The sequence below is a fragment of the Tympanuchus pallidicinctus genome, unplaced genomic scaffold (assembly GCF_026119805.1).
Source record: "Tympanuchus pallidicinctus isolate F22 unplaced genomic scaffold, pur_lepc_1.0 scaffold1, whole genome shotgun sequence".
In the NCBI taxonomy this organism is placed as follows: Eukaryota; Metazoa; Chordata; class Aves; order Galliformes; family Phasianidae; genus Tympanuchus; species Tympanuchus pallidicinctus.
This window is the reverse complement of record NW_026294618.1, coordinates 90,990,881-91,000,411: the sequence shown is the minus strand read 5'-3', so window position 1 is coordinate 91,000,411 and position 9,531 is coordinate 90,990,881.

Genomic DNA, 9,531 nt, shown 5'->3' with positions numbered 1-9,531 from the left:
ATGGACACCAGTGGTGTTGTGAGAAGGTTGTTGCTGCGTCAACTTAGTAAGGCATTGCACAGCAGGATATTAGTGGGCCATGAAGATGATGAAAGGGCTGGAGCACCTCTCCTGTGAAGAAAGGCTGAAGGAGCTGGGCTTGTTCAGCGTGGAGAAAGCTCCAGGGAGATCTCATTATGGCCTTCCAGTACTTGAGGGGAGCTAACTGACTGTTAGTTATCGCACATGTCAGTGGAAGAGAAAGATTTTGAAGAACTGAAAGAAGCCAAGAGATCCTCTGGATGTAAGTAAGGCAAAAAGACTGCATTGGCAAGCTGCCTCTTGTGGTCAAGGAAACAGGATCCTATGCCCACTTTCAGCAATGAGAAAATAGTTGGAAGGAATGTCTTTTAACCAAGAATATGTGTTTGCATTTACTCATATTAGAAGTTAACAGCATAGAAGGATGTTGTGCTATTTATAGTTTGCATAGCAATGAAATTTCACAACTGAGGAATATCAGGCTAAGATTACTTCAAGCTGAATAGTAAGAAAAAATATATGTAAAAATACATTCCATACAATCCATTGTTTTTTTTGAACAACAAGCCTATGATGGATTCACATTTTGATAGTTATGTAGGTAAGTAATGAAGTAAGCAGAGAGTTCAAGTTAATTGCATATGAATTGAGATCTGCACCAGAAAAGTGTTAGAGGTCTGCAAACCAAACTTGTTAAAAGCCACTGATGCATTTGGTGTTCTCCATTTTCCAGGGGTGTAACTGCCCATTGCCTGCAGTGGGAGGAATCCCATTTACTCCAGGCTGGTATATCTTCCCCAGAGTGCAGTAGTCTGGGCTGCAATCATTAACTCTGATTACAAAAGAAGCTAATCCCTGACGTTGTTCCTCTGCAGTGTCTGTGTCAGAGCTCTTTCCAGAGCAGTGATCTCCATTTTGGTCCTTCGAGGGTTCTCCGGGAAAGGCTTGAAGGCCTTGTGTTGGATCAGAGCCAGTAGTTCCTGGAACAGATCCTTTTCTTGCCTTTTTCTCTTTTGAACTCCATGTTGGCCAATCTCTATGCACTGCCTACTGCTTGGTGGGAGCTATGGTAGCAAACAGCCCAAAGCAGTGTTTAAAAAAAGGAGGAAGGGGGTTAAGGTTATACTGTCTGAACATCAGTCGCCATGACAAATGCAATAAAATGCTTCTGCTCCCTTAGCACCACCACATCTTCATTTTGCACTCGAGTCCTGATGAGGTGGTGAGATGCAATACAGATTGCTTTCACTTGCTCCAGAGCCTCATGTCACAAAGATGAGATGCTTTGGAACATGGCAAGACAAGGGGTAAGGAATTTGGAGGCATTGTGGTGTTCCAAGTAAATAGATGGCACTGGTCAGCAGATGAGTCACTCTGTAACGCCCCAGGTCTTTGTATAGGACAGTCTCAGTGAGGGAGTCTCAGAAATCGTGAAGAACCTTGCAAAGGCCTTGTACGAGAGAAGTGCCTTGTCACAGTGGTGGCCTACCAGCTTCAGCATTCCTCTCTGTACTATGCTCTTGTGCAGTATTCAGCCCTGCTGGTTTGTGCAGTGTTGGCTGCTCTAATGAGTCTCCTGACTGAATCCCAATGCATACGCCAGATCGAAAGAGCTTTCCATGGATTTTACACTGTTTATTTTGCTGCCTTCAGTGCCTGTGCTGCAGTCTTAGGTGCTTTGTGAATGAATAACCACCACATAATGTTTGGAGTCTCTGCATGCAATACTTGAGGAAAGGTGGTCCAGCATGTCTGTCAGTGTCACATGGAGCTCTCTGGCTTTGCCTTGGTACAGAGGCCAGGACAGTATCTTCCTTACTCCCTCTTTATCTTGGAAATGTTCCCTAAATGACTCCACATTCTGGTGGCTCCTTGAGAGAGGTGCCACACCGCTTTCAGACCCTATGACATCACATGGCAGTTCAACTTTGTTCCTTAGCGCCGCTGCAGGACAGCAGTCTATACTTTCATATCAGGGCTTGTGGAGGTCACTAACCACACCCTGCAATTTCAGAGACAGCGCTTCTGTTACCAGAGCACTTAGCTCTATTTCTTCAGGCTGTTTTTTTTCATGTTTTTGGCAGATTACTACCTGCTTCTCTGAGAGAAAATACAAGTTCTGTAACCTCCTACTCACACGTTCAGTGTTTCTGGAGACCTAAAGCTGCATGACCAATGCATGCATCTGCTGGTCTGATGCAAAAGGCGGAACTTGGCTGTTTTGTTAAAATCACAAATGACCCGTCAACACTGAGTTCTCCCTTTCAGTCTCTCCAAGTTACAGGAAAATTGGTGTGGGTTGCTAATAAGGCTTCTGCCACCACGCCAGCTAACTTTGTCTGCAGCACCAGTCAAGACAGTGACCAATTTCACAATTTCAAGATGGAAGTGATAGTGTAGTGGTACCTAGTGGTGCTGAATTCCATTTTAGCCTTCTGGAATGGGACATTTTGATCTCTTCTGGAAAAAAAAGAAAAGAAAAGAAAAGAAAAAAAAAGATCTTTGATTACCATTTGACAAAATGATTTGACTGATACGTGGAGCTGCGGAGCAAAAATACTGCAGCCATTCTCCTTTGCCAGATGACTAATAAGGTGGAAGGAAGAGTGCTCATTAGAATGTTGAACAAATAGTTGCAGCAACATATACTGTAGAAAAATAATTTACAACCACTGTAGATGTCTTCCAACACCACTGTGTGGGCAATTTTAATAGAAGAAATGGAGGCAAATGCAAGCAGCTACTGCTGGAGGCGAGAAAGGTGATGGTTACTTAAAAATGCCATTGACTGACCTCACTTCGCAGAGACTCCTCGTAGATCATTAAATGGATCATGTCATAAATCATTTGCCCATCCCAATCCTTTGTTCTGACACAGTGCTACGAGTCATCTGATTTGTCAGACAATAGGATGGTGTCAAAGTTCTGTTCCATGTCTCATTTTGTGCCCCAAGGCTGAGAAAAAGGAGCAGCAGTGAAGAGCAGATAAAAATATGGCTATTGCCTGGTACTTTTGCCTTCGAAATAGTTATATAACATTACTTTGACTTGTTGCTGGACAAAGCATAAATCCGCAGGACTGATATTAAAACGAAACCAATTGTGCCAAATTTCACGAGCCCTTCAAATGAATGAACACTCCATCATGACTAATGCCTTCTAAGGTTCTGAGAACATACCAGTGGCTTGCACGTTCTGCTCTGGTTGAGAAACAAAGAATCTCCATTCATAGAGAAATCTTTCAAGTAACTTCATATAAATCAATCACAACTGCACAGTCAGTTTTCTTCATCTCGTCAGGTTTTAATTAAAAAGTTACGTCAACAAGCGATGACAGACTTGAGCAGCATAGCCTTCTTCAGATTCATCTGAAGGTGAGAACACAGAACAAATCTCTGTGCTGCCCACAGAATATGAGCAGAAAATGACCTGCAACACAGAAGAAAGAGCACTGAAAGACAGATTTAAAGAATTCTCTCTGACCCTTAATTTGTTGGCCTAAACGTAGCTGCAGAATAAATGAGGCAACTGTATGTTGCAACACTTGGCTGCGTGACATCAGCATTCATATAATGGTGATGATAGCTTATAAGGAATGAAGGAAAGATGGTCCTTGTTTTCTTTCCATGTATTCTCCTGTACATTTTATTGTCTTAGTTTTGAATTGAGGAGCATATTAGAGGATGGAAATCCTTGTTACAAAGCTATCCAGCACTGACTATATACTTCTCTTTGCACTGTATCCTCCTGGTGGATTTAACTAATGTGTGAAAAGTACTGACACATACCCTGACCAGATTCCAACAGATTTCCAGGCAAGCCTTGTGAAAACCCAGAACTGACAATCCAAAATGAGGAGAAAGGAAAACAAGGCAATATGATTTAGAGGTTTAACCATTTCAGGCCTCCTTTCAACACCATAGAGAAGGAGAGATAATGGACAACTCCATTTAAAATAATTTCTTTCAAGACAGATAACCTTAAAAATAGAGAAGAGAAACCTACAGATCAAGGGGTTGTGAAATCTTCTGTCCATAGACTTGTAACTCATTTATGTTTTCTGCTTGCTCAGGAATAACAGATTAAGGAACTTAGATCAGATTCACAAGAAAAGTAGAGGACTTTGGGGACTTTTTTATCTTTGACCACAAACATGAAGGGCTTACATTTTTATCTTTCAGTTAGTTAGCTCAGGATTACCTAAGATATAGGGACTTACTGAGGATTTGTAGAAGTCTTTTCAAAGTGCTTTTGTTTCTACATTATCAAGCAGTTTAGGCTGGCAACTTCAGGATTCCTCACTGACTTTGTTTTTGTTTGGTTTATTTAAAGATGTGTTTCATATAACATGAGTGTTATAACTTTTTCTTTCCATTAATAATTGAATGTCTTAAGTAAATGCCATGATTTAATCTATTTTTATCCTTCCGTAGCAATGTCTGATGATAAAGTAACTGAAAGAGAATGACAAAAAAACTAAAAATCTGTTTTCTCAGTCTTAATCTATTCCAGCACATTGCAAAGCTTTTGCTTTCTCACATTTTGTGATATTTCACCTGCATTATCCTGAGTTAGGCCTCAGTTCTACACAGGTATCCAGCCATCCTGACTGCTGCAGTTAAGCAGCATTTTGTTCTCTCAGTCTCATTCTCTGAGGATTCTGAGGACATAAAGAAGATGACAGCTTTAAAATTCAACTTGCTGCCTATTCTTTCATCATGAGAAGTTGCTTTAAGACAATGCAAGTTTCAATCAGTGACTGATGCTTAGTGCACCAAATAAATGCTCTGGATAGATATGAGCCCATATTTTGCTTATGGTATTTGGGAAATATTATCTCACTGTAGAAAAGTCAGAGAACAATATTATGCAGGCAGGCAGGATTTCTGGGAAAATAAAAGAAAGTCTAAAAAAGAATAAAGAGGATAGGAAAGGTAAAAGATGAAAGTAGTGCTGGAGAACTTACCATGTAGTTAGCAGCTTCATAATGATCAATAATAACCTGCACTTCTCAGAGGCAGGCAGCATAACCACAAGATAATTTACAAGAAAAAAATCAATAACTGCACATCAAGAAACTCACATGCTTACTGATAACTACATCGTCATGAACAAGCAAGTTATTTGTACAAAGAAGACAAAAATATTTCCCTCCTCTCGGTAAATATTTTTGCCCCTTTTAAAATGGTCAGTAACTTTCTAGACAGAAAAGTATGTTATCATACCTGCCGTACACTCTTCTTCTGAGGTTTGCATTGTTGGGTAAAAAAATATATGAAACACTTTGGCTTCAGCTTTATCTTCCAGACTCTTATGTACCTTCTCTCAATACAAGCAAAGGGCAGTATTGTGTTTGAGATGCATCACCTGGGTTCAAAATGGAGGGGAGCAATCTGTATTTATCCCACACCTCCTCCGACAGAGCGATGAAGGGTTTGTTTTCAAAAGCAGTTTCTGATTTTGCTGTGCTTGATGCATGTGCCCAGTTCGATCAGCCTGAGGTCACATATTTAATGCCTCCAGCTCCAGCTGAGGTCCATGAGATCTACAGTTCTTCCTACACACAAGTCAAGGTGAGGATGCTCTAAGAGCAATCAGGAATGTCATTTCCCCAAGTCAGAAGCCATGTTTGAAAGTCAAGGTTTTACTCTGTGATTATTCAAAATATTTAATTTAGGTGCCTTGAGACTTAACTGGCTGTAAGAAGCCTAGGGCTCCTGTGGGCCAAGTGAGAAGCTTAAAGGCTGGCAGTGTGAATTTGTAATCTCTGTAGAACAGGATATCATCTCAGCACACAAATCCACCCAGAGGATGAACCCTGGTGTGCTTTGGAAGTGCTCATGTTTACACTGAAATAAATATATAGAAAAAGCAGAAATTGGCTTTGCTGATCCTCTGATTATGCAAGCAACATATGTAGAGTGTTATGTGAGAAATTTCCCCACAGAAAATTTCATTGACTAGATACCTATCTAAACAGACCCAGAAGTAATGGCTTCATGATGTGAGTAAGGAGCCAAGCAGAAGATTAATATATCAATATTAGGAACCTGATTTTTGTTCTTTTTAGATTAGTTCCATCCAAGAGCATTTCTCTTGAAACTGATGAATTTGCCATCATTAAATTCTTTCAGTGGAAATAAAATCAGACTCTCTAAGAGAGAATAGTCTTCTCCGTTTCCGATGCAAGTACGTGGGCAATAGATATTGAGGGTTAGGAAGAGCTTAAGTTCAGTTTAATCCTTTTATTGAGTTATTACATGTTACAGTGAGCTTGATGTCATTGTGGGATATCATCCAAGACTAATAATAATCATGATACTATCACATGAAGGTTGGCTTTTATCCTTATTGCAGCCAAGTGCAGCAGCCAGGAGGAGAGTGAAGAGAGAGGAGACTTTCATAGCTTTCTTCCTGTCCACGTTTTGCAGAGACATTCATAGAGAAGTTGGTCTTCTGCAACAAAGAGATGCTTTGGTTGAGAGTCAAAGGAAAAAAAAATGGTGACATTGGTGCTATAACTCTCTCAGATCTCCTCCTGATGTGGGATTTACAAAGGTTATCACGGACCGTGGAATAATTTCAAAGGGTTTTGTTATTTTTGTTACTGCTATAACCCGGGCTCAGTAGAGTAAGCCTTCTGAATAGAGGAGGATTCCTCTAGCCTTAAGCTATTCATTCTAGTTGTGAAAACAGAAGAGAATGTGACCTACCGATATCTCCCTTCCAGAGAATCATGAAGTCTCTTGCAGCATCTAAAGAAAATCAGCTGCTTGTGGGGATAAAAAGATTACAGATGAATTTACCACTGGTAAGCCCCAGCTTTCGTTTTTTAAAATGGTGTATAATTCCCAGCAGATGGTCTTTACGTTCTCTAAGTCAAACATCATCTGAAGCTCTGGCTAGGCAAGATTTGGGTGCTTCAAAGCATAAATGTACAGACTCAAAACTCAGTCCATAGGGAAACAAAGCCCACCCTCAGGCCACTATTCCCTGGGAGCCCTGCCTTCCGACCAGCTAATTCAGATCTACTTGTGGGTGATGCTGAGTACACCTAAAGCCCCAGGTAACACACAGGAGCTAAGATCAAGCTTTTCAAACACTGATCACAAAAAGATTGCAAGCAAAGTCAGGCTGCATTACAGTGCAGTGCAGTGTGCCCTCTTTAAAATGTTAATCCCTTCACCTACCCCTGACCAGATCTCTCTCATCAATTGGTTTCCTCATTACACAGCCTGCAAGCAGATCATCTTCTTGTCTTGAATGGTAAGACTGATGCAGAAAAGGTTTTCTGCTGCTGGTTCCAGTCTGAGCAGCTCCTTTTTGGAATCGCTTCTGAAAATGTATTCACAGCTTCAAGACTACACCTGCTCAGGAGATGCCTGTGGCAGTCAGTAGGGAATGTGACTAATTAAATAGGAACAGATTTTAAAAGATTGCTTCACCCAAGAAGCGAAAGCTAATAATTATATGGAACAAGATGATTACCTGGAACAAGATGATAAAACTGCTAATGTTCCTGTTTATAATATGACTGTGAAACTTCTCTGCTAAAACTGGGCTGCAGTGCATTACAGTTTACGGTCCGATAATACAGAAAGTAATGCTGCCAGTATTCTTTCAGAATCATACTTTTCTTCAAATGAAATCCCACATGGAACTGCCCCGTCCAAATAACTCCTACACCTTTTTGGATGATTATCTTCACCTGGGAAGGAGGAAGGCTTTGGCACAGATCTGCTTTTGCTTCATGTGTCAAATGTATCTGAGAGCTTCGATAGATGTTGAAGAATTGGTCCCTTCTTCCCGGGAGGAAAAGGTGTAACATCTCTGTGAGATGGCAGGCCATAGTAATGGGCAGATCTGTGCTTCTGTGAGTTGGAAAGGAGGGCACACCGCTGTGTGCACACCTTCTAAAACTGCCAGAGCTCTTTTGTTCCCTGTCAGCTGGGGCTGTGATTGCAGGGTGTGCCTGCTCCACGCACACAGCCATTACACAAGCAAATATAGCAGTTAAAATGTTGATATTTCATCTGTCACTGCAGAGCTGATTCCTCTGACCTCTCTGTGGCAACGTCCCAAGTGCTGTGCAGGTTCAACCCTGCTCTCCACCCAGCCTTTGTGCTTTTTTATTGATATACACATTTCTCCTATTTTTCTATATTTCTTTTAAAGAAGCCTGAGTTTCTGAGTTATTTATTTCTGGAGAAATAAATAGCAGGTTACAGAAGGTGTCAATGTGTCGTACCACGAGTACAGTTCAGTGCAAGTGCTGTCCAGACTCAACCACTATTTTACAGATGGCCCTCTACAGCACATTAAATTACTGGTTGTCTCAAAACAAACTCTTCCTCCTGCTTTAGTCTCCCACATCTTCTCAGAAGCAATTTATAATGACCTTTGCAGGTTTGCTTCAAAAATGTGAGTTCTTTGTTGGCATCTGAAGGCCAATGTGGCCTCGATGCTGTACTCCACACCCATGTGAAACTCCCAACCTGAACCTCAGCAGCTGGGGTCAGCATCACCAGGGCTGCCACACACCACCCAGGCCTTCGGAATTGCTTTGATTCTTTCAGTCCCTGTGAGACAGTTCACATCCATAGAACGGTATATGACTTGAAAAGGCTTGTTGGATCAGGACTTAATTTTACCTGAGACAGGCTGGGACATTCCTAGATGGTCTGCAGTGTGTTTATTGGGCTGAGCGAGCTATTTCAATTTTCAAAAGCTTCTATAAGTAACGGGTCCACCTTAATTGTTGCTTGTTTTTAACCATTTGTCCAACACCTCCAGCCAATTGGCAGGATTAATAGGTTAGTGATGCTATATTAATTAAAATCATCAAATTGCTCTGAAGGAAGGAAGAGCTAATTAACTACGGAGCATTTATACACTAACCAAGAGAGAACCCAAGGGAAAAAGTCTCCAGTATAATTAAAAGCGAAGACATTTTTCTTCACTCTACTGTCTCCCCATTGTCACAGTCACTAATGACTTTTGTGTGGCTTTCTGAAAGGTTTTCTGATCTGTGCATAAAAATACCTAGAGGTAATTTGTATTGTTTTTTTCTTTCCCAATTTTTTTTTTTTTTTTTTTTTTTTTTTTCCTGGTAATACTTTTGATGCAAGAAGTAGACTTTCCACTTTCTTTCGCTATTCTGAAATTCTGGTGAAGAAGCTTCTTTCCTACATGCAGGTTAAGGCCCAAACCCAGCCGTCAGCAATTCTGGCATGGCACGGTACAAGAATGGGGCATGCCACAGCAACCCTTTCCACGGTGCACTTTCCCTTCCTACTGTACATCCCGCATTTTTCCTCTGAATGATAGCTGAGATCACTGCCCTCTGAGTAAAGAATTTCCTCCTAACATCTAATCTACATTTCCCCTCTTTTAGTTTAGGCCATTCCCCCTTGTGCTATCACTATCAGACCACATAAAAAGTCAGTCCCCTTCCTGCTTGTAAGTTCCTTTCAAGCACTGGAATGTTGCAGTGAGGTCTCCCCAGAGCCT